At 42.7% G+C, this 25,291-nt stretch overlaps 2 non-coding genes across 2 annotated transcripts; one reads left to right on the top strand and one right to left on the bottom strand.

Annotated features, from left to right (window-relative positions):
- The first annotated feature begins 18,892 nt into the window (after window positions 1–18,892).
- Window positions 18,893–18,999, top strand: LOC112087664. Its single transcript, XR_002900210.1, has one exon. It is a non-coding gene; the product is annotated as a small nucleolar RNA R71 (small nucleolar RNA).
- Window positions 19,000–24,799: 5,800 nt separating this feature from the next.
- LOC112087642 lies at window positions 24,800–24,906 on the bottom strand. Its single transcript, XR_002900188.1, has one exon. It is a non-coding gene; the product is annotated as a small nucleolar RNA R71 (small nucleolar RNA).
- Window positions 24,907–25,291: the final 385 nt, after the last annotated feature.

The following is a 25,291-nucleotide window of genomic DNA, read 5'->3' as shown; positions in this document are numbered from 1 at the left end:
ATCATCAATGAAGGATATAAAATATTGTTACCAAGTTAAGGGAACATTTTGGGATCCCCACAGGTTTGAATGGATGTAGTCCAGTTTCCTTTTGGTATTGAGTTTTGGGGGTGTTGAGTTTTGAGGTCCCAAAACTCACTCTATGTGCCTTTCCATAGACACAATATTCACAAAAATCCATGTCTAAAACTTTCTTATTTTCAAGATAGCCTTTTCTGAGTAAAGCTTGAACCCTTTCTAACTTATATATCCCCAATTCTTCTGTGCCACAACTTATTTTCATCTTTAGGCTCCTCTGAGAGGTTCACCTCTCCTGCAATAACAGTTCCATTCAGGACATAAGGTATTTTTATTCTAACCTTTGAGAAGATTTAAACATCATTGGTTTACTCTTAGAAAGCCATTTCTTAACTGGAACCAGCAACTTTTATCTTCTAAGGTACAAAGAGTAATCAGTATTTGACATTGGTGGTACATATCTGACATTTGTAAGAAGAACAATTGTACCATCATCATTATTGATTCTTATGCTGCCAACATTTTAAATTTTGGATGGATGTCGTTTGCCATTTATGTAAGAACCGGTGGCGGCTCTTACGGTAAGATTCTGATGGGAATTAAGGCAGGCGGTCGCCTTCTCCTCGTTTCAAAAATGGTCGAAGATGGATGATCTGACATGCAGGCATTCACCCTCTCGTGTGGGATCTATGAGTGGTGTGATAGTGGCGTGAGTTCACAACACAGAGGGATGGTGAGTCTCTGATACGGTGAGGGATCCAAACTGGTTTGAATCGCACAAACAAACCAAGAACAAGAGAAGAAGCTTCTCGGATAAACTTTGAAGAAAGTTCGTTATTTTATTGGTATGGGGAAAAAGCTGCAAAGGAACCTTGTAAACTGGTTCTTCAGCTTGAAATTTCTAGGGTTTGACTCCAGACTCAAAACGACATAACTAATAATGTAAAACTAGAAAGAAACAAAACCTAGTCTAAGAGACAAAGCTCATCGTTTCATTTATTACAAAAATGGAAAGTTCAAAATAAAATTTTTAAAACTACATGACAAGAGTCGTTTAACCATAACACTTAGTCGCTGGAGAAGTCTTTTCCACCTGAAAGCACAATAGAATAATTGAAACACTTACATTGATGCGGCATGATCCACTTGATGTCTTGCATGGCCTTCATCGTTATGGGTGCATCTGATCCTAGCTTAATGTGGCTTGAGTCTCTTTGGAGGCCTTCAAGTCCTTGGGGATCTTTGTCTTCAAGTTCCATAAACTCTAAGACACTTGTTTCTTGTACGGCAGTTTGCTCGGCTCCGGTTAGATCTTTATCGGCCAAGAAGTTGATAACACCGTATTTTGACCACTTTTATGGATCGTTTTGAAATACTTTTTCTATGTTTTTAATTGCTTTCAAGTACTTTTATTACGTTTTTCTAGAATTTATAGTTCCAAGACTCTTTTCAGGTAACTTAGGGAAAAGCTTAACAAAATGGATAGAAAACTAGATTTCAGCTCAGAGTCAAACCGTCAGAAGTTCACCCCTGATTGAAGGCCTTCTCACCGTCCGATCCAACTCAAATTTGGAGATCTTAAAGATGGAAGTATCAGCTTTCTAGCACACTTTACAGCTTGGCAATCCAACGGTTCAATCAAAAGATATGCAAAGAGCAAGATGTCCCGTAAACCAGCCGGCAAGCGTTTCCACCGGCGGCCAACAGGTCATTTCCCACGGTCAGAAGCACCGCGACCACGGTCAGCCACCCATTTCCCGCGGTCACACTCATCCCGACCGCGGCCAGCTAACTCCGACCCCGAAGGCCCATTCCTGAAGCCCATATCATTTTCCCAGCCTTGATTCCGGAACCCTAGACCCTAGAGATGTCTTGAGCACTATAAATACATGTTTACGAACCCTAATTCATATGCCTTCATATGTTCTTATTGTTTTAGAATACTTTTTAAGTTTTAGGTTTTAGGGAGAGAGAGATTTGTCTCTTGAACCCTTGTTCTTTCTTTTTCAATTTCGGTTTCTATTCTACTTTTTTAATACAATGTTTTTGATTTCGTTCATCATGTCTGAGTAGTTTTATTGTTGGGACTAAGGGATTTTCGATAGGGATTTATATGTTCGGTGAGGATTCTATGAGCTTTTGAGCCGAATCTTAGAACTTTTTCTTCTGAATTCGTTTTTACTGCATGAGAGTAGCGTCGTGAACTACAATCTGATCCAGATGCTTGGTGACACGAAAGTGTTCATCCGGTGTCAGATCTAGTTTGTGAGAGCAAAACAAACATAGGAGTGGAAACCTACCTATGGGCGATTTGTGAATGCTGACGAGTCTTAAACATAATGCATCTCTTCTTTTCTAGGGCCAGAGTGGAAACCTACTGGTCAGGGTTGAGACAGATAATTGTCTATGATCACGACAGTGGCGTATTCATACGTCCGTGACTCCAGTTCGAAAAGTTTAAGCTAAGATCTTATCAAATTTACTCTCTAGCAATGTTTTGAATCGTTCGTACCCCTGAGAAAACTTCCCTGAACCCCAGCGCCTCTTTTCTTATAGATTTACACCGATTTTCATTCAAGCTTTAGTGTAGTTTATTTACTCTTTCAATCGATTTTTATTAAAGCAATTAGGTTTAGCCGTTTTTCTCATTTTTACTCGTTTTCGCTAAGTTTAGTTATTAGGTCATTTTAATTCCCGTATTTTCTCTTTAAGATTCGTTTTTACATTTTAAACACACCACCAAAACCCCCACAAAACTGTTTGGCTCTAGACTTCCTTAATTTAAATTTCTTTTGAAGGCTTTTGCAGGAAAGATCCTACTTCCCTGTGGATTCGATCCCTAAGTACTACAATCGATCAGCTGTGCACTTGCGGCTATTAATTTCATTAAGGGTAAAACTTGACAACCCTCGACACACGACCGCATCAAGTTTTTGGCGCCGTTGCCGGGGAAGGCACGCGTTTTGTTTTCTGAAAACCCCAAGAAAGGTTGGTAAATCGACTCTAGAACCCCTTTTTCTGCATATTTCCATTTTTCGGTTATTTTGTTTCCATTTCAGAAGATATGGATCCTATAAATCGAAATACACACTATGAGGAATGTTTTTACAACACTCCTGAAGCCACCAGACGCAGAGAAGAACACCAAGCCCGAAATCTTAGCTACATGGATCGATATAGCCAGCCAAATCACCCATACCACCGTCGCAGAGAGCCTGTTCGGCGCCGGGAAGATCCTTATGGTCCTCCTCCAACCTACTTCGAGCCACACGCCTATAATCCTCCACCGCAGAACCCTAATCAGTAAGAGGACAACTTGGGGATCAGCAGACGTCTGGGACGCCACGAAGGAATGATAAACCAGTTCCTTGATCAGCAGATTCTCACCGAAAACACCCTACTCAAGAAAATTGATTCAATCACTGAAGAGTTCAACAGAAAATTCGATGTCTGGCCAATCATGTTCGAGTTCTGGAAGAACAAACCCACAAGGACGCACAAACATTAGCTGGGATGATCCACCAAGTCGCAACAGAGCAGACAAGACAAGGGTATGACATCATACAGAATTCAAGTGATATTGTCGAATCAAAGCAGGAGATTAAAGAAGTTAGAGAATCCATCTCCTGGTATAGAGAGAAGACAGACGAAGAGTTTCAAGAGATCGAGCACAGGCTGAACAAAATCGAGCTCAAAGCACGGGAGATTGATGCAAGAATGGAACAGATGCCCAACATTGAGCAAATTGAGAGATTTTCTAAGAAATCTCCCAAAAATCCTGATGAAGATGCTTAACAACGCCCTGGTATGAGTTCATATGATGCTGGTCTACCCAATAAAGAAGCTGGAGAGGTTCGTATCAAGTATAAAAAGGAAGAGACAGACTATGAGCAAATTACATCCGGAGCCGCCGGTCCGAGTGTTCCGACCGCGGCCAAGGCTCTATTTCCCGCAGTCGCGACGCCTCTGACCGCGGGAGTTGGTCGTTCATATGCACCTCCGGGTTTTGAGAGAAAATAATACATCTTCTGTCCCAACTTCAACCTCCAGCACCTAAACAAAGCAACTCAGGGAGAAGAAAACCAAGTTTCAGATGAAGAGACAGATTGGCAGGAATCATTGCCTTGTATGATGGCAAGGGAATGTGTTGAAGATTCAGCTGACTCTTCAATCCAAGAAGACCCGATATGCAGCAAGATAAAGATGCCATACATCGATTCAATCATTGAATACGATGCTGCAGCTTTCTTTTGTGAATCATATTCTGCATTTGAAACACCAGCCAACACCTACAGAGAAAGGCAAGTTCGAATTCTCCATAAGGTCAAGACTACAGGTCAGTTTCTTATCTCTTGTTCTATTAGAGGAGAAATGTTTAAAAACGTCCTTTTGTGATTCTGGAGCTTGTCTTAACATGATGTCCAAGGCAATTGGTTTGAGACTTGGTATTAAACACCTGCGCAGGACTAGAGCAAAGATTAGTCTAGCTGATGATTCCAATGCAACCTCAAGGAATAGCTCATGAAATTCCTTTGAGAATAGGAGATTGCATAGTGCCTGTTGACTTCTACATTGTCGAGACGAGAGATGCAACATATCCAGTGATTCTCAGATGGTCTTTTCTAGCAACTTCCGGAGCTATAATGGACTGGCCAAACATGAGGATTTCATTTGCTAATATCGACAAAGATGTCTTCACAGAAGCTGTCCCATACAACAGCAAAGCAGGAAAACGTTCTGCAGCAGAAGAGTTTGAAGAAGAACTTTGGAGTGACGAAGAACCTGCTAGGCAAAGCAAGGAGATGTCGAAAAAGACTTGTCTCAGGACAAGGTCTTCTTCATTGGACTAAGCCACGTCCAACACCAAAAGTTGAGCTAAACGACTTAAAACAGAAGCGCTTAATGGGAGGCAATCCATTTAGGTATTGTTTTCTTTAGGATTTTTCTTTCTTTTTCTATTAATCTTTTTTTTTTCTTAGTTTCAGATGTTTCTTATAAAAAAAAAAAAAAAAACAAAAAAACCGAAAAGACCAAAAATAAGGATGGTCCCTGACTGCTCGGCCCAGCAGGAACCAAGGAGAAGCAGGAAGAGGCCGCGAGATAAGCCCCCGCGGTTGCAGGTGTTATGACCGCGGGAAACACCCCTTCGACCGCGGTCGCGTCTTTCTGACCGCGGCCGAGAAATGGTTTGCCGCAGTCGCGTGGCTACTGACCGCGGCAAATGGTCGTTGAGATCAAACCCGACCCCAAGCCACCCACTTCACCTCATTCCACCTCACCAATCCCCACTCCACCTCATTCATCACTTTCCACCACCTTCATCACCACCTATCACCTTCCCAAACCTCTTCGAATGAATCCGGTCCATCACCACCAGCATCCCGGATCCAGGTAAATTCTCTTTGGCCTTACCAATTCGATTACCTATGCATTTTTCACATCCAATCTCGACTTGTTTCACACTGAGGACAGTGTGATTTAAGTCTGGGGGAGGATTTCATCCCTTTCTAACCACTTTTCTGTCATGAGTCTTGCATTATCTACACTTTTTGCATTTTCCTTAAAGTTTTTCAAAATCGGTTTTCAAAACAAAATACGTTTTAAAAGGGAATGGTGAACATGAATCAATGATAGTTGACTATGTGCTTTTAGACTGTTCCTAGTGACATGCTCTTTCATGATTTAGGACTAGATTAGGCGGTAGCTAAGCACAGTTGAAACGAAGTACCCCAGAGGAATTTGAATGATTTCGATTTAGATGAAGGGATACACTAACTCTGTTTTATTTGGACTTAAGTTGGACTTAACTTTCTCATTGAAGCATTAGACCAGGGAAACGAATCATACATTCAGGACTCCTTTATCCTTTTACCACTCTCAGTTGATCCTGAATGGCTAGTTCATCTTTTGCTAATTCCCCACCTTAACCAATCCTCTTTCAAACCACATGCACTCTTGTTTTCTATTGTCTTATATGCAGATAAGTGCAAAAACGTTGGAGAGAAAGAGGAATGACGCAGTTTTCAGTCATCAAGGACAGAGACCTGCGATTTGCCGGAAAAGTTCCCGGAAGGATTCAACACAAGAGGAAGCTCAGTTTGCCTTAGAAAACTCTCAAATTTTGGTACAATCTCGTCCTCTAGTCTCTCTCTCTTTAAAAGGCATTTCTTATTCTTAAAAAAAAAAAGGAAATAAAAGCCTTAGAGAGTCTAGAGAGGTCGAATTTTAAGTCACAAGGCAACTGGAGTCTGATTTTATGGAGTTTTGGAGATCATTTTCTGATTCCCGGAAAGAATATAAGTCTGGGGGAATAGTTGTTCACTGATAACTAAGAGTTTTCAAGGCTCTTTGTAGAGGTTATCAATCCCCTGTCTTGTAGTACAAGGGGTTTATCAATCCAGATGTGGTGTTAGACACTAAATTATGTGATCAGGTTCTTAATATAAGCAAACAAGAGTGGTTTTGATTATCTAAAGACAACTACAAACTTAAACAGGATTAAAGACTAATGAAATGATTAAACAAAAACTAAACAATGACAAATGATGAGAATGTATGAATGATGATGAGAAAGGTCTTAGACATGATAGTGGATTAGGGTGCCTTCAGTGATAAACTAATGAACTAATGAATCATATGATCAAGCAAATCATTCAACATAAACATTTTTAATTAAGTTAATCCTCTCATGAAGGTATTAACTCCTATGCTAACAGTTTCTAACCCAATCATCATCAGTGAAACATGAGTTAACAAGCATTAAGAATCAGTTTAATCTGTCATTTAAGCATATAAACAATCATTCCCATGATGAATAACACTTAAACCTCTAACAACCTTGGTTCAGGCATTTCATCAAACACTTTTGGTGCATGAAATGCCCAGAATCTAGACCACATATGATTTGTCTGGATCTAGCATAGAGAACAAGTTGTAGAGAATGGAATATGCATGATCTAACCCCTAAGCTCACTAATCTACCACTTAAGCACCCTAATCTACATATCTAAGACCTTAATATGGAGATTACTCACTAATCATGATCAACACACTAGATCCTTTGCAAGATGTGTTGTTAATCATGATTAGAAGTGTGATTTGATGATAAGGAATGATAAAACAAGATGAAAAAGACTCTTCAAATCGATATTAAGCTCAAAAGCAAAGTGTAACAAGTGATCTTTCACAAAAAGGGAAAAGAGACTAAAAATGGATAAAAGGTTCTCTCCAAATTAGGTCTAAAAACTATATATAGATGTCTTGGGCGAACTGGGTCAACCCGGAACAAACCGGGTACTGACTTGGTCTTGATGGGTAAATATGAGTTTACCACGGTCAAGTGTGTTCTTGGTGTGGCCGTGGCAACTTGACCGTGTCAAAGTCTTGTTCGCGTGTTCTTGGTTGCATCATGGTGCCGCGGTCTAACAAGTCTCGTCCAAAACCCGTGACAAGTAGTCGTGTCAAACGCCGAAGGTTTGTAAAAAGTTGCCACGGTCAAGCCCTAGACCGTGGCATTCAGACCGTGTCAATCGCCGAAGGTGTGTAAAAGTTGCCACGGTCAAGTCCTAGACCGTGGCATTCAAACCGTGGCATTCAAACCGTGTCAAATGCCGAATGCTTGTAAAGTCCTTCCCAGCCAAATGTCTCTTTGCCACGGTCAAGTGTAGACCGTGGCATGAAGATCGTGTCAATCGCCGAAGGATTGCAATTAATTGCCACAGCCAAGTGTGGACCGTGGCATTCCATCGCGGCATGTTTCACTTAGCTCGCATCATTCAGGGCTGTTTGGACCATTTCGCATTCCGGAGAGTGTAACTTCTACGATACTTGTCCGAATCGAGTGATTCCGGTTGCAGAGGACCGATGACTCATATATCTCCAACTTTGGTGAAGGAAGCTTTGGTCCTTGGGAAGTGGAAAGCTTCCTGGAGGGCTCATCGTCGTAGTGCATTCACACGATCAGAGAGAAGCGTCTAGACATGTGTCCATTCCGGAAACCGTATCTTCCTGCTCATAGCTCCGAATTGAATGATCTCGGTCGTTATAGAAAGAAGACTCAAATATCTCTGATTCGCATGAAGGCCCCGAAAACTGAATCGGCTTGGAAGTGCACCGTCCTTCGCATTCTTCAGAGCTCATCGGCTTGGTCCAAAACAGCAGCGAGACAGGGGTTTCTTCAGACGAGCTTAACTCTCTGCTCACGCGTCCGAATTCCATGATTCTACTTTCTATGGAACCGTGATCCAATTCTCTCCAACTTTGATGAAGCACCCGCCAACTGAATCGAACCGGAAGGTTCCCCGGACAGGCGATTTCGGAAACGTGTCTGCACCTGGAGATTTTGACCGATACAATCCACTCGCGGTACGTGAGAATGGCCGATAAAATCCACCCGCGGTACGCGTTTTGGCCGAGAAAAACCTTTCTGGTAAGCGAGAATGACCGATAACCTCCAAAGACCCAATTTCACCGTTTTTCAAGCTTTGATCACCATTCCACCTCCTGGATTCATCTTTTCAGCTCCAAATACACCTGATAAACACTCAAAATATGCAAAGACTCATTGGGACCTAATGCATCTCCTAAGTTCTAAAACAAACCCTAAAGACCTAAAATGCATGGAATAAAACATGATTTGGAATGAATTATGCAACCTAAATGATGCAAATTATGAACATATCAACTCCTCCACACTTGTCCTTTGCTTGTCCTCAAGCAAACAAGAACAAATGAGAGAGAGAGGTTGAATGCATGGGAGTTCACATTTCCTTTTTGAGAGAAGTGATCACAATGAGAATTCAAGTTCATGCTCAATTATGCAATGCAAAGCCATACTCAGATATATATCAACTCAGCAAGGAATCTCCACAAGTTCTTCTCTCTCTCTCAACTCTTTCACATTCATTAAGTTTTTATCAGGTGAATCTCATGATGCAATGTTTAAACAAGCTGGCTTGGCTAGGGAGAGGCTATGAGATTAAAATGATCTCATTAGTGTTCAAGTGGGTTTAATGCAGCAAAGGGATCTCTCTATGAATGATCAAACTTTGGCAGAATGCTAAAGGTAAAAAGCAACCTATGCATACAAGGGCAAAGACTCATCACACCCCACCCTCTACTCAAAGCTTTCTCACTTGCTCACTCTCTCAAGAACCTCACTTTTCACACTTATCTTCCTCTCACTAGGGGACTTACTTTTCACTTTCACTCTCAAGTCTTGGAGTTCAAACTTTACACAGCTCTTTTTTCTTTTGCAACCTCTAGCCTCTTTTTTTCTTTCTTTTCAAAACATTTGAGCTCTTTGGCTTCTTTTCTTTTCTTTTTACTTAAAGGCTAGACTCTTTCTTTTCAACACACCAGAGCTTACTTTCTTTAACTCAAAACTCCAAGACTGATTTCTTTTCTTTCATTCCCCTAGCTATTTCCACTCTCTCTTTTCCACTCATCTCACCTTTTTCAACTCACCAACAAGTCTTTTTTCCCCACACTTATTCCTCGCCAAAACTCTCAGTTCCTTGATGTTGGAACACAGCACTCAATGAGACCTGCCCGTGTCGCTCTAAACCTAACACTTTCTGCTAAGTTTGATCCAAGGTGGCCTTTCAATTCACACACAAACATTGGCTTGAAAGAAGGATGGGTTCAAGGTGAGGGAACTGATCCATGATGTGGATTCAGCTACTTGAGCTAAGGAAAAAGGGTGGTAAAAACAATAGTTCTAGCTCAAGTATGTATATCGGTATCCACAAGCTTTTTCAAACAATGCATCACAAGATATTTTCAAGTCAAGTTCAAGGTTTCCACTTAATTAGAGTTGAGTTCAATTCAAATTTGCTTCTCAGATTCAGATCATTTCAGACTTGCAAGCACAGAAAAAGATTCACAAGCATATTCCGTTCAAGTTCTCAAAGTGATGTACTCTCTAGAAAACCTATCATTACTCCCTGCAAGATGCAACCTACATGAACATGCAATCTAGACTCAATCCTAAAAATGAGAATGCAACTACATGATCATTTTTTTTTGTGAAATTTTTCAGATTTTTCCATTTTTTTGGTTTTTATATGCACTTAGATGAGACTACATGAATATGCATCTAGAATGTGACTCAAGACTCAAAGTATAAAATAAGAACAGAGAAAACATGGTGAGTAAAAGATGAAACTCCTCCCCCACACTTAAATAACACAGTCCCTTGTGTTATAAAAGCATGAGAAAGGAGTGAAAACAAAACAAACAAGTAAAATGCAAAAAGAAAAAGAAATCTACATGCATATATACAGAGTTTTGAGTGTTTACCTCACTGAGCTCTGATCCCAGGTAGTGGGATGGGTTGGAGGTGGAACATGATGGAGTTGAGTATCTAGGTGGGCTGCTCTCAGATGAGTCTGGTTGGAAGGCTGTGGCCGGGTTCACCCAATCTTCTTTTCCTGGTGGTAACACAAGGTCATGAGTAGCTGAGCTTTCTCCCACATCTTCTCTTGTATCATGTTTGGGTGAGGTGGTTGGAGCTGTGAGTTTCTTCACCTTCTTCTTTAGCTGCCTAACACAGTCAACTAGCTTGTTGATCGTTTTGTCTTGCCATTTGCACCATTTCTGAAGGGTGTTAACTCTGGAATACAGCTTCCTTGTGTGATAATCAGGCTCACCCCAAAAGTAAGGATCAAAGTGGTACCTCCCTGCTCCCATCCTTCTTTCAAAATCTCTTGGCTCCTCATTCTCACAACCGGCTGTTGTGCTCTGCTCTTCAACTGGCTCTTTACCCTTAGAACTAGCGGTTCTCTTGCATTTGGGAATTGGAGGGTGAATGGCTGGGTTGTAGAGCTGATCTTTTAGGACAATAAAGGAGACATTGTGCCTTTCTGTGAGAGTGGTGATGGCTGGGTGTGGCAACAGAACATGAACCTTTTCATTTTGCAAGAGCTTGAAGGTGTACAAGAGGTTTTCACCATTGCTTTCTTTTAGAAACCCAACCTTGGTGAGGGTAGCTTCATCAATCAACTCAGGCCTGACCTCAACATCATCAAAGAGAAAACCTCTTGCTTTCAGAATCTTTGTCACTAGCCATCCATTGTGCAACTTAGTGAGCTTCTTTTTTTTACCCTCACTCCAAGCAATATCCTTGTATATCAGCATTTGGCGTGCCAAAAATGCACCACTAGATGGGATGTAATGTGGGAGTTGAAACTCTCTCTTGCTCTTCAAGTGACTGATGAGAGGATGAAGACCCATACCCAGTAGCTCCATGTCAGCTAGATGCACCACTCCATCATTGTGCTTGGTAAAGAACATTTGGCAAAGCACCTTGTGAGCATAGCGTATTGCTGGGTTTCTTATCCATGAACTCTTGCATCTTCCCCCTCTGAAGCTCCCAAAAGCAATTGTATCCCACAAGTCAGTAATCATGTGATCAGGGTATGTGAACTTCACTGTTTGTTCTTGTGCAGGTCTTGGAAAAGCAAAGATCTCATCTAGTTCCTTGAAGCTTACATGGTATTGTGTACCATTTATTGTGAACTCTATGTGCCCAAGACCATTTCCCTCATTGATTCTTTCATCTCTTGCGCCATATCCACAAACTTGAAGGGATGCAAGGAACTCTTGTGTGACACCGTCATGAGCCACATCTCTCATCTCAAAGAATCCACCAAATCCCATGTTGTTGAAAATGAGCTGAACCTCTTCAAGAATCCCCATCTTTCTCAGCAGCTCCATATCAGGGAACTTGGTTTGCAACACTTTAACACCCTTGAACATAGCAAAATATTCATCAAAAGTTGGTTCTTTGTCCTCAGAACTTGTCTTTGCTTTCTTAACCCGCTTCAATGCTGTTTCTGGATCACTCTCTGATTCTTCTTCATCCTCAGCCACAGCCACCGCTTTTCCTGCCCTGTGAACAACCTCAACCAATGCCAGTTCTTTACCAGAAGTCTTTGAAGTAGAGGTTTTTGTTTTCTTTGGTGCCGCCACACTCTTTGCCTTCTTCTCAGCTGGATCCTTTGGTTTCCTCTATTTCTTTTGTTTCTTGAAAACCTTATGCCCAAAAGGCATAAACTGATCCTCTGAAGCTCCAGCTTTCTCTTTTTTTGATTTCTCCATGGCTGCTGTTCTTTTTGTTCCTGCCATCTTCATTTTCTCAAACAGTTGTAAGCACCAAAGCAAGAGAACACAAAAGTTTTCCAAAAATTCACCAAGTTCATGTGTGGCACAAATCGATTTCTCTTGAAAAGAATGTAGTTTAAGCTGATTAAAATCTCAATAAACTCAAAGCAATGGCAAGAAGCAATGCACACAAAGAGTTCAGCTTGAAACACAATTCTTAAAAAAAAATCGAAACACATGATGAATTTCAAGAAATAAATTCTCAAAAATTTTAAGAACAGGTTATTCTCAAGCAAGATCCATGAAATTCCTATCCATTCTACTTGCACAATACTCACAAAATGATTCCAAGGTATCAAGAGGCCTATTAAAATCGATTCCATTTGTTTTCCTATTCATGAACAGTACACTAAAGCATGGAAAAGGTGAGTTTTAACAGACTAAATACCTTGGAATCTTCAAGTTTCGAGTGAAAAACGAATGTGCAGCAAGAAACTAGACAGGATTAAGAGTTCAATGCAGTTGGAATTTCTCAATTTGATGCAGGAACGAGAGAGATATGAAAGTTTAAAGCTCAAGAATGGTGAGAAAGGAGCAAACTCGCGATGAAGAAGAAGGAGAGGTGGGGAACAACTGTCTTGGCGCATCCTTTGACTGGTCAACGTCCGTACGGTCAACTTTTTTTTCAAAATTTGGTCGCGCCTGGTTGACCGTGTCACGTGACCGCGTCAAGAAGCGTGTGTATGCTTCTTCTTTGTCGCGGCCTTGGTGCGTCCGTGTCTTCAGACCGTGGCAAACCCCGAGTGTTGGCCTCTTTTCCTTTCTCTTGCCACGGTCAAATGTTCTCCCCGTGGCAATCTCACCGTGGCAGTGTTCAAACCTCGGTCAATCCTTCTTATTCCTTGCCACGGCCAAACCTTTAGCCCGTGTCCTCTAGACCGTGTCAATCACCGCACCAAATCACCGAACATCGGCCATCTGTTCTTTTTTTGCCACGGCCTGGCTTCTTCCCGTGGCAAACTCCTCGTGTCAAAATCCGAACATTGACCATTTCTTCTTGCTTTGCCACGGCCTTAGCTTCTTCCCGTGGCAATATCCGAACCATCGTCTTTCCAAGCATATTTTGCCATGGCCAGCCTGCGATCCCGTGTCTTATGGCCGTGTCATGCACCGAATGAATGCTCAGTCTTCATTTCTTTGCTGCGGTCACCTCGTCTTCCCGTGGCAATATCCTCGTGGCAAGCACCGAATCAAAGTTTTGCACTATTTTCTTTGCCTCGGCCAGGTTCTTTACTCGTGTCTGCCAGCCCGTGTCAATCACCGAACGTTGGACACTTCTCCCTGCTTTGCCACGGCCTGGCCACTTCTCGTGGCAGTCTTACCATGGCAAAACCCGAGCCTTGTTCATTCCTTTTTTTTCTTCTTGCCACAGTTGCCTGCGGTCCGTGTCTTGTAACCGTGGCAATCTCCGAATCATTGCATCTTTTGCCACGGCCACCTTCTGAGACCGTGATTCATCCTCGTGGCATAGCTAAAACGTTTGCCACGCCCTGGTATCTGACCGTGGCTGGTGACCATGCTCAAGGCCGAGCATAAGCTTGTCTCCATTCCTTCATCCCTTTTCATCTTTCATTCACTTTCCAAGGGTTCAGACTCAAACCTGTAACCTGTAGACACTAAACAAACTCATCAAAACATCCTAAAGCATAAAAAGAAAGGAATCAAAAGATCAAAAGCATATTTACAAAAGATAAGCTTGGGGTGTCTCCCAAGAGCACTTTGTTTAAAGTCTCTAAGTTTGACTTTGGAAACCTGTTTAACAGGCTGGTGGATCAAGAAGGGGAACTGATGTAGTTTCCTCCTTCTTTTGTGAAACCAGATAGTGCTTGATCCTTTGGCCATTTACCACAAACTCTTGCCCATTATTTCCTTCTAACACAACAGCTCCATATGGCCTCACCTCAAGAATTTTAAAGGGACCAGACCATCTAGACTTAAGTTTTCCTGGAAACAACTTAAGCCTAGAGTTGAACAGCAACACTAGATCTCCTTCCTTGAACTCCCTTTTCAGAATCTTTTGGTCATGCAGAGCCTTGGTCTTCTCCTTATAGATCTTTGAGCTCTCAAAAGCCCCAAGCCTTATCTCTTCAAGTTCATGAAGTTGAATGACCCTTTTCTCTTGAGCTGTCTTGATATCAAAGTTCAGCAACTTAACAGCCCACAAAGCCTTGTATTCCAACTCAACAGGAAGGTGGCAGCTCTTCCCATACAGCAGATTGAAAGGTGATGTCCCAATAGGAGTTTTAAAGGCAGTCCTATAAGCCCACAATGCATCATCTAGCCTCTTGCTCCAATCTTTTCTGCTTGAGCTAACAGTCCTCTCAAGAATGGCTTTGATCCGTCTATTAGATACTTTAACCTGGCCACTAGTTTGAGGATGATAAGGAGTAGCTACTTTGTGTTTCACTCCATGCTTTCTCAACAAACCCTCCAAAGTCTTGTTCACAAAATGAGATCCTCCATCAGAGATAACAACCCTTGGAACTCCAAATCTTGGGAAGATAATGCTCTTGAACAGCTTCACTACAACCTTGGAATCATTGGTAGGGGAAGCAATGGCCTCAACCCATTTGGACACATAATCCACAGCAACAAGTATATACTGATTCCCATAGGATGAAATGAAGGGCCCCATGAAGTCAATCCCCCAGCAATCAAAGATCTCAACTTCTAGAATTGGGTTTTGAGGCATCTCACTCCTATTTGATATGTTCCCATGCCTCTGGCAGGCATCACATGCTGAAACAACCAACTGAGCATCTTTGAACATTGTGGGCCACCAAAACCCACTCTGAAGAACCTTTGCCACAGTCTTGAATGCTCCCATGTGACCTCCAAAAGCTGAACCATGACACTCTTGCAACACAGGTTGCATCTCCTCCTCAGCAAGACACCTTCTATACAGCTGATCTTTGTTCAGGACATAGAGGTGGGGCTCATCCAAATGGTATCTTTGAACTTCTCTGAAGAATTTCTTCCTGTGGTAAGCATCTAATTCAGGTGGTTCCACTCCACAAGCAAGATAGTTCACAATGTCTGCAAACCAAGGCATCCTCCTCTCTTGAATGTTGTCCACTTCTTCAAACTCCAAATAAGAATGGAGCACCATCAGTGATTCCTCAGGAAGACTGTCATTAAGAGGCACTTCAGAGTCAATTCTCAGCCTAGAGAGATGGTCTGCAGCTCCATTCTCTATACCTTTTTTATCTTGTACTTCCATATCAAACTCCTGAAGTAGAAGAACCCATCTCAATAGTCTTGGCTTAGCATCCTTCTTGGTCATCAGATACCTGAGGGCTGCATGATCAGTATATACAATGACTTTTGATCCCACCAGGTAGCTTCTGAATTTATCAAAGGCAAAGACTATTGCCAACATTTCCTTCTCAGTAGTAGCATACTTCTCTTGTGGAGAGTCAAGTGTTCTACTAGCATAGTAGATGACATGAAGTTTCTTATCTTTCTTCTGGCCAAGTACTGCTCCAACTGCAAAATCAGATGCATCTGTCATAACCTCAAAAGGAAGGGACCAGTCTGGGGCTTGGACAATTGGTGCACAGACTAATGCATCCTTGATCATCTTGAAGGCCTCTTCACATTCAGCATCAAAGATGAAATCCACTTCTTTACACAACAGCCTTTTCAAGGGCCTGGCAATTCTTGAGAAGTCTTTGATGAATCTTCTATAAAACCTTGCGTGCCCAAGGAAACTCCTTATCCCTTTGACTGAAGTGGGGGTTTGCAGATTCACCATTACTTCCACTTTCGCTCTGTCAACCTCTATGCCCTTCTCAGATATCTTGTGCCCAAGAACTATTCCTTCCTGCACCATGAAATGGCATTTCTCCCAGTTCAACACCAAGTTATGCTGCTCACATCTCTTCAAGACCTGTGACAAATTAGAGAGACAATCCGAGAAGGAGGAGCCATAGACACTAAAGTCATCCATGAACACCTCCACCTTCTCTTCAATTATGTCAGAGAATATATGCATCATGCAACTTTGAAATGTGGCAGGGGCATTACAGAGACCAAAAGGCATTCGCCTGTATGCAAATGTGCCATAAAGGCATGTGAATGTTGTTTTCTCTTGATCTCGGGGATCTATGGGAATTTGGAAGAACCCCGAGTACCCATCGAGAAAACAAAAGAAGGGGTGGTTTGCAAGCCTCTCTAACATCTGATCAATGAAAGGTAAAGGAAAATGATCCTTCCTAGAGGCTGCATTGAGCTTTCTATAGTCTATACACATTATGTGTCCTGTGACAGTCCTAGTAGCTATAAGCTCATCCTTCTCGTTTTTAACCACTGTGATCCCACCCTTCTTGGGCACAACATGAACAGGAGACATCCATCTTGAGTCAGAGATTGGGTAAATTATCCCTGCCTCAAGAAGTTTTAGTATCTCCTTCTTAACCACTTCCTTAAGGTTGGGGTTAAGTCGTCGTTGATGCTCAATAGAGGACATAGATTGGTCCTCTAGGTGGATCCTGTGGGTGCAAATGTCAAGAGAGATCCCTCTAATATCAGCCAAAGAATACCTTATGGCTCTCCTGAACTTTCTTATCTCACTAAGCAATGCACTCTCTTGATCCTCTAATAGGCTATCATTGATGATTACTGGATATGTGGAGTTTAAGACCAAGAAAGCATACCTGAGCCCTGTTGGTAGAGGCTTGAGCTCAACAGAGGGTGCATCAACCTCATTCCAATCCTGGTCCAAGCTATTTTGGCTGGTGTCTGATCCCTTTATAACAAAAACCTCAGAGCCACTTTGTTCCAGCTCCAAAAACCTTGTCTCAGGACCCAGCTCTCTAGCATTGTCCAAATACAACTTGTACCCTTCACTTGCTTCAGCTAGGAGCCCATTGTCTCCTTGTTCTTGAGTTAGAGCAGCTTGAAGAGGATCTTCAGTGTTCAGCTCCTCAAGCAACTCATCAGCCAACTGATCCATTGTCTCCACATAGAAACATTGACCTTCAATGGTGGGTTTCTTCATCATCTCATTCACATCAAACTTGAGTTTTTCAGACCCAAGTTGAAGCTCTATTATCCCACCTCTCACATCAATTATAGCTCCTGCAGTTGCCAAGAATGGTCTGCCCAAGATTAAAGGATCAACTGGTTCTTCATCCATTTCCAGCACAACAAAATCTGTTGGAACCTCAAAACCACCAATCTTGACAGGGAGATCCTCCAACATACCAACAGGCAATCTAACAGATCTATCTGCAAGGATAAGAGAGATCCTTGCAGGTTTGAAGACTCTAAAGCCCAGCTTCTTTGCTATGGACAATGGCATCAAGCTGACTGATGCTCCTAGATCACAAAGACATCCAGAGAATAGAAGAGGTCCAATGGTACAAGGGAGTGTGAAACTCTCTGGATCAGTTAACTTTTTTGGAATGGACTTCTTCTGAATGATAGCACTGCATTCATGACTAGTACCACCATGCCTTGAAGCTCTTTTGTCTTGTTCAGAATGGCATCCTTCAAGAACTTCCCCATCCTTGACATCATTAAGAATGCATCAATGAGAGGCATAGTGAGTGGTGTCTCATTGAGTGCCTTCTCAAATACAGCTCTTGCCTTGTCTACAAGCTGCTTCTTAAACCTCCCTGGAAATGGGAGCTTGGGTTGGTATGGAGGTGGTGGCACATATGTCTTCTCTGGTTCAGGTTCCTTTGCTACCTCTTTACCCTTTTCTGTCCTTGGTTTCTCAGCAACCTGATCATCTTTTAAGGCTACCTCCCCCTCAGGTTGATCATTGTCCCCAATGATCACATTGTTGTTCTCAATACCAGGTAACTCCTTTCCACTCCTCAGTGTAATGGCCTTAGCATATTCCTTGGGGTTGGGTTCTGGTTTTCCAGGTAGGTGACATTGGTTCCTTGAGCTTGATGCCTGGTTTTGCTTCAGTTCTTTGATTTCCTGCTGCATAGCTGCATTCTGACTTGCAAAGATCTGTTGACACTGAAGTAGTTGTTGCAGAATACCAACCATATCTGTCCCCATCTGTGGCCGCTGCTGAACCATTGGTGGCTGAAACTGTTGTTGAACCGGCGCCTGCTGTTGGAACTGTGGTGGACCAAACCCTGGTGGTGCCTTTTGCTGCTGTGTACTGAAACTAGGACCCTGAAATGGTTACTGTTGCTGTCCAAAACCTTGATTCTGAGCAAACTGATTATTTGGTTGAAAAGATCCCTGAAAGTTGTTCTTGGGAACAAAGTTCTGTGGAGCTTGAGAATTGGGATAGACCTGGTCTTGTGGGTTAGCTACATTGGTGTTCCTGTAAGAAAGGTTTGGATTGGCATTACCATACTGATATCTCTGGAACCTCTGATTCCCAATGTAGTTTAGCTCCTCCTGGGTAAGACCTTCTTCACTTATGTTCTCAAAGATTTGAGAAGGTTCCTCATACTCTCCAACAAAATGCATTGGCTTGTGAGTTACCAGCTTCAACTTGACCAATTCACTCCTCAACTCCTTGACTTCTCTGGTGAGCCTCTGTTCTGAGATTGAACCTTCAGACCTATTTGATATGTCATAGTCTTCACCATAAGTATCATTGCTCAATGCTAAGTTCTCCACTAGCTCTAAAGCAGCATGAATTTCTTTACCCAGAAAGTTCCCATTGGAAGCAGTATCCAACTGGTTTCTAATCTTGGGAAGAGCTCCTCTATAAAGTGTGCTGAGAAGAGAAGCCTCACTAAACCCATGGTGTGGGCATTGGTTTGTGTAGCTCCTGAATCTCTCATATGCTTCACCAAAACTCTCATTGCTGTGCTGAGTGAAGCTAGAGATTTGGTTCCTCAGTTTTGCAGTTCTTGAATTTGAGAAGAACTTAGACAGGAAAGCTTGCTTGCATTGCTCCCAGGTTTGGATGGAGCCTCTTGGAAGATTCTTTTCCCATTGGTGAGCTTTGTCACCAAGACTGAATGGGAATAGTCTTAGCTTGAAGCTGTCTTCTGAAACTCCATTAATCTTAGTCAGGTCACACACCTTATCATCCAAGTGTTCCAAGGGATCTTCCATTGCTAATCCATGGAACTTGGAGTTCTGAACCATATTCAGCAATGATGCCTTCACTTCAAAGTTGTTGTTTTGCACAGGTGGTGCCTGAATTCCAGCTCCATACTGATGAGCATTGGCCCTGTCATTCTCTCCAACATAGACTTGGGGTTGCTCATATCTTCTTTGCTGGTGTTGGAAGGGTTGGTGTTGGTGGTGCACCTGTTGTCTTTGCTGTGCATTGGCCTGATGCCTCTGTTGATGAGCTTTAGCTTGTCCCTGGTGGACATAAGCTTGTTGTTGATGCACCTGTTCCTGATGAACATTACCCTGATGTAACCCTTGACCAACTCCATTACCAGCTCCATTACCCTGAGCCTGTTGCTCCTGAACAGGTTGTTCTATATCCACCACATGCTCTCTTTGATCTTCCATATCAGCCTGATCAACCTGTCTTCCATGTCTGTCCCTTCTCCTCCTTGGTACCAAAAGATTGATGTTGTCGTTGAGAGGGAAAGGTGGACCACAACTTCTTGATCTAGACCTGGTGTTCATACACCTGAAATCACAAACAGAACTTGAAAGTAATCAGTAAAAACAAGAAAGTAAGCACTTGATCTCAAGAACAGATCAAAGCTTAATGCTAAACAACCACAATTTGGCAACGGCGCCAATTGATAACTAAGAGTTTTCAAGGCTCTTTGTAGAGGTTATCAATCCCCTGTCTTGTAGTACAAGGGGTTTATCAATCCAGATGTGGTGTTAGACACTAAACTATGTGATCAGGTTCTTAATATAAGCAAACATGAGTGGTTTTGATTATCTAAAGACAACTACAAACTTAAACAGGATTAAAGACTAATGAAATGATTAAACAAAAACTAAACAATGACAAATGATGAGAATGTATGAATGATGATGAGAAAGGTCTTAGACATGATAGTGGATTAGGGTGCCTTCAGTGATAAACTAATGAACTAATGAATCATATGATCAAGCAAACCATTCAACATAAACATCTTTAATTAAGTTAATCCTCTCATGAAGGTATTAACTCCTATGCTAAAACAGTTTCTAACCCAATCATCATCAGTGAAACATGAGTTAACAAGCATTAAGAATCAGTTTAATCTGTCATTTAAGCATATGAACAATCATTCCCATGATGAATAACACTTAAACCTCTAACAACCTTGGTTCAGGCATTTCATCAAACACTTTTGGTGCATGAAATGCCCAGAATCTAGACCACATATGATTTGTCTGGATCTAGCATAGAGAACAAGTTGTAGAGAATGGAATATGCATGATCTAACCCCTAAGCTCACTAATCTACCACTTAAGCACCCTAATCTACATATCTAAGACCTTAATATGGAGATTACTCACTAATCATGATCAACACACTAGATCCTTTGCAAGATGTGTTGTTAATCATGATTAGAAGTGTGATTTGATGATAAGTAATGATAAAACAAGATGAAAAAGACTCTTCAAATCGATATTAAGCTCAAAAGCAAAGTGTAACAAGTGATCTTTCACAAAAAGGGAAAAGAGACTAAAAATGGATAAAAGGTTCTCTCCAAATTAGGTCTAAAAACTATATATAGATGTCTTGGGCGAACTGGGTCAACCCGGAACAAACCGGGTACTGACTTGGTCTTGGTGGGTAAAGATGAGTTTACCACGGTCAAGTGTGTTCTTGGTGTGACCGTGGCAACTTGACCGTGTCAAAGTCTTGTTCGCGTGTTCTTGGTTGCATCTTGGTGCCGCGGTCTAACAAGTCTCGTCCAAAACCTGTGGCAAGTGGTCGTGTCAAACGCCGAAGGTTTGTGAAAAGTTGCCACGGTCAAGCCCTAGACCGTGGCATTCAGACCGTGTCAATCGCCGAAGGTGTGTAAAAGTTGCCACGGTCAAGTCCTAGACCGTGGCATTCAAACCGTGTCAAATGCCGAATGCTTGTAAAGTCCTTCCCAGCCAAATGTCTCTTTGCCACGGTCAAGTGTAGACCGTGGCATGAAGATCGTGTCAATCGCCGAAGGATTGCAATTAAGTGCCACGGCCAAGTGTGGACCGTGGCATTCCATCGCGGCATGTTTCACTTAGCTCGCATCATTCAGGGCTGTTTGGACCACTTTGCATTCCGGAGAGTGTAACTTCTACGATACTTGTCCGAATCGAGTGATTCCGGTTGCAGAGAACATAGGACTCATATATCTCCAACTTTGGTGAAGGAAGCTTCGATCCTTGTGATATGTCTATATTTTACATCATTTAGAGTGCATTTTAGAGTCCTCATCATGTGTTTTCCCATGTAAATTGAGTCTTTAGGCATGAAAATAGGATTTAGGGCTTGCATTAGGTCCCAAAGAGTTTTGCATGTTTTGAGGTCTTTATCAGGTGCTTTGGGAGTCATTTGGAGCTTAAGAAGAGGAGCAGAGAAGAAGACGGTGAAGAAAACGGTCAAAAATGGTGAAAACCTCTTGGAGGAATTTCTCGGCCAAATCGCGTACCGGACGGACAGAAACCCTTACCGATCGCTCATTACCGGCCAAAATCCTTACCGATCGTCCAACCTCGACCAAAGTCCGTACCGATCGACCAAAGTCAGCCTGGGTCGAAGATCAGGCGTTAATACCGCGGGTCGAGTTTGGGCCGAGGCGAAAGAATTTTTACGACCAAAAAGCTCACCGCGGTACACAGCCCTCGGTCATTTTTCTTACCGCGGGAAGCTTTTCTCGACCAAAATCTGTCTTTGTCTGCGCAATTCAAAGATCAGAAATCCGGGGAACCTTCCGGTCCGAATCAGTTGGCGGGGTCTTCAGCAAAGTTGGAGATAATAAAACAAAGATCCCAGAACAGTTAGAATCATCCAATTCGGACCAGTAGGGAGAAAGATACAGCTTCCGGAAGATACATCAACATTACGCGCATCCGAGAACTGAACGGCGAAGTACAAAGGTCACGGCGGACGGAGCCTTTCCGGACCAAATCAGCTTACCCGGTCTTCATCAAAATTTGAGATCTGTGAAAGACCTTTTCAGAACAGTAGGGATCGCTCAACTCGGACGAGTGGTTTGAAAGATAAAGTCTCCGGAGTTCACATCGGTCCGAACAGCTTATTTTCCGGTGATTTCGATGCGGTTCAAAGATGTGAAGTCCAGGAAGACTTCCACTACCCAAGCTCCGACGGTTTCTTCACCAAAGTTCGAGTTTATTGAGTCACCTTGACTATGAAACTGGTCTCAGAGCATTCGGAGTCGTGGGTCGAAAGTTACTGCCGCCGGAAGGCGACATGGTCGATACGGGCCCAAATATGTTGTGATACGCGCTAAGTGTTTCTTCAGGGCTCGGCATCATTACCTCGACATCGGCCAAGTCAAGGCTCATATTTTGGAAGTATCCTGAGCTAGGCCTCGTACAGATACCTCGGCACGTTGGGATCAAGGCATGCACACGTAAGAAAGGAGCTGGAAACGACTAAGTGTTGAACATGCACCTGGGTGTAGCGACCTCGGCGTGCATGCCGGACCCTGTTCTCCCGAACCCCTCGACGTCCAAGCGCCTCAGCATTTTATCCCGAGGTCCATTGTCACAAGCCCAGAATCAAGAACAAAGCTGCTCAAAAACACACACGTGAAGATGGATCAAAGACTAGGGTTCATGCATGTTCTTGACGTGTTCTTCACGAGATCTTCATTTGGATCTGGACTCACGTGCGCTCCTCGACATGAAGACCTCGGCTTCACTCTCCGACACACCGTGGCACTCACCCATCAGCCCAAGAACGCGGTTCAGTACCCGGTTTGTTCCGGGCTGACCCGCGACACTTTACCTTTGCTATATATACATTTTGAGACTAAAAACCTAATCATCTTATCTCTTATCTGTTTTTAGCTTTAAGAACTTGCCTCTTTGGGTGAACCTTGATCATTCTAATCCGATATCTCGTTTTTGCATGAAAAATCTTGTTCTTTCTTTATTTCTTTTATCATCTAACATTAAACTCCTCATCATGACCAGCTACACGTCTTGCAAAGGACTTAGTGAGCTCGTTATGATTAGTGAGTAGTCGTTTAAGCGGCTTTAGATGAGTAGATTAGGGTGCTTTCAAGGTAGATTAGTGGGTTTAGGTGTCTAGTCTTGCATGTTTCATTCTTTAACCGACGAGATCTCTAGGCTGGATCCAAGCACATCACTTGAGGTTCAGATCTGAGACATATCTCGCATCAAAAGTGTTTGTAGAAATGTCTGAACCACTCGGTTAAGGGTTTAAGAGTCTTTCATCGCGAGAGTGATAGTTTGTTCTCTTAAATGACATTTTTGAACTGATTCTTATTGCTGATTGATTCGATGCTTCTCAAAAGACATTTTTGGTATGAAGGAGAATCAGTTTAGATGCTTAATACTTTCATGAGAAGATTAAGATGCCTTGAGTTCAAAGTTAAATGAAACCGCTTGATGTTTTGATTCATTAACCAACTAGTTGAACTTGGAAGCACCCGAGTCAAGTATCTCGTCTAAAGTCCCTTGCTTTATTGCATATTATCATCATCTGAATCGTTTAGTTATTATTTGCATCCTGTCTCTGTTTAGATCTAATCATTTGCTTTACCTTTCATGCTTAGTCGTTTGTTACTTAGCTTAGTTCGAAACCTTCACCTTTTGTCTTGACTTAAATGAACAAACATCATAGTCTAGTGTCTCGTTGACTTGTCTGGATTGATACCTCTTTGTGCTACTTCGACAAAGGGGATTGATAGCCCTGAGACCTAAAATGTTTTATCTATCAATTGGCGCCGTTGCCAACTTGTCGGAGCATTAGTCTTTTGTTTGTTCTTGAGTTCAAGATTTTACCTTTCTTTGTTTTACTCACTTCTTTGCAAGTTCTTGTGTTGCTTTCAGGTGCATGAAAACCAGGTCTCGGAGCACAGAACCGCCTCTACCGTACGACGACAACATCAACCGGATTGAGAGGCGAGCTCGCGAGAGGGAACGGCATTTTGAACGACTTGGAATGGCAGAACAGCAAAGGATCGAGCAACAGGCTCACGAAGCCGAACACCAGGCTCATGCTAATCAGGCGCAGGCAGGCAGGGATGAACAACAAGCTTATGTTAACCAACAACATGCTCAGAGGAACGAAAGGCTTGCTCAGCAAAACCAACAACAAGCTAATAGAAACGAGCAACAAGCCCACCATGTTCATCCGCCACCGCCACAAGCTCAGAGACAACCTCCTCCGGTCTTTGTTGGAGAGAACGACCGAGCTAATGCGCACCAATACCGAGCTGGGATTCAAGCTCCACCGGTTCAAAACAACAACTTTGAAGTTAAAGCTTCCCTACTCAACATGGTGCAGAACTCAAAGTTCCACGGTCTAGCCGGAGAAGACCCTCTTGAGCATCTAGATCAGTTTGATCGGGTTTGCGACCTAACTAAGATCAATGGTGTCTCGGAAGATAGCTTCAAGCTACGCTTGTTCCCATTCAGCCTCGGTGATAAAGCTCACCAGTGGGAAAAGAACCTCCCGAGGGGTTCTATACAAACCTGGGAGCAGTGTAAACTGGCGTTCTTATCAAAGTTCTTTTCCACATCACGCACGGCTAAGCTCAGAAACCAAATCTCAAGCTTCACGCAGCACAACAACGAGAGCTTTAGCGAAGCTTGGGAACGGTTTAGAAGCTATACTAACCAATGCCCACACCACGGCTTCTCAGAGGCATCCCTCTTGAGTACTTTATACCGAGGTGCACTCCCCAAGATCAGAAACCAACTCGATACAGCTTCAAATGGAAATTTTCTTGGGAAGGAGATCAATGCGGCAATGGAACTAGTCGAGAACCTAGCCATGTCTAATGATACTTATGGCGACGACTTTGATAGAGCAAACCGTACAGAGGGCTCTGGTGAAGAACAGCGTATGAAAAAGGATATCAGAGAGCTTCAGAGCAAGCTTGACAAAGTTCTGATGGCGACTCAAAAGCCAATACACTTTGTAGGCGAGTTTGATGAGCAAGGGCCAAGTTTTGATAATGTAAACGAAGATGGTCTAACTCAAGAGGAGCTGAACTACATAGGGAACCAGCAGAGGTATCAG

This window comes from Eutrema salsugineum, unplaced genomic scaffold, assembly GCF_000478725.1.
Source record: "Eutrema salsugineum unplaced genomic scaffold, Eutsalg1_0 scaffold_17, whole genome shotgun sequence".
NCBI classification, from domain to species: domain Eukaryota; kingdom Viridiplantae; phylum Streptophyta; class Magnoliopsida; order Brassicales; family Brassicaceae; genus Eutrema; species Eutrema salsugineum.
The sequence above is the reverse complement of the archived record's forward strand: the minus strand, read 5'-3'. Positions and strand labels throughout refer to the sequence as shown.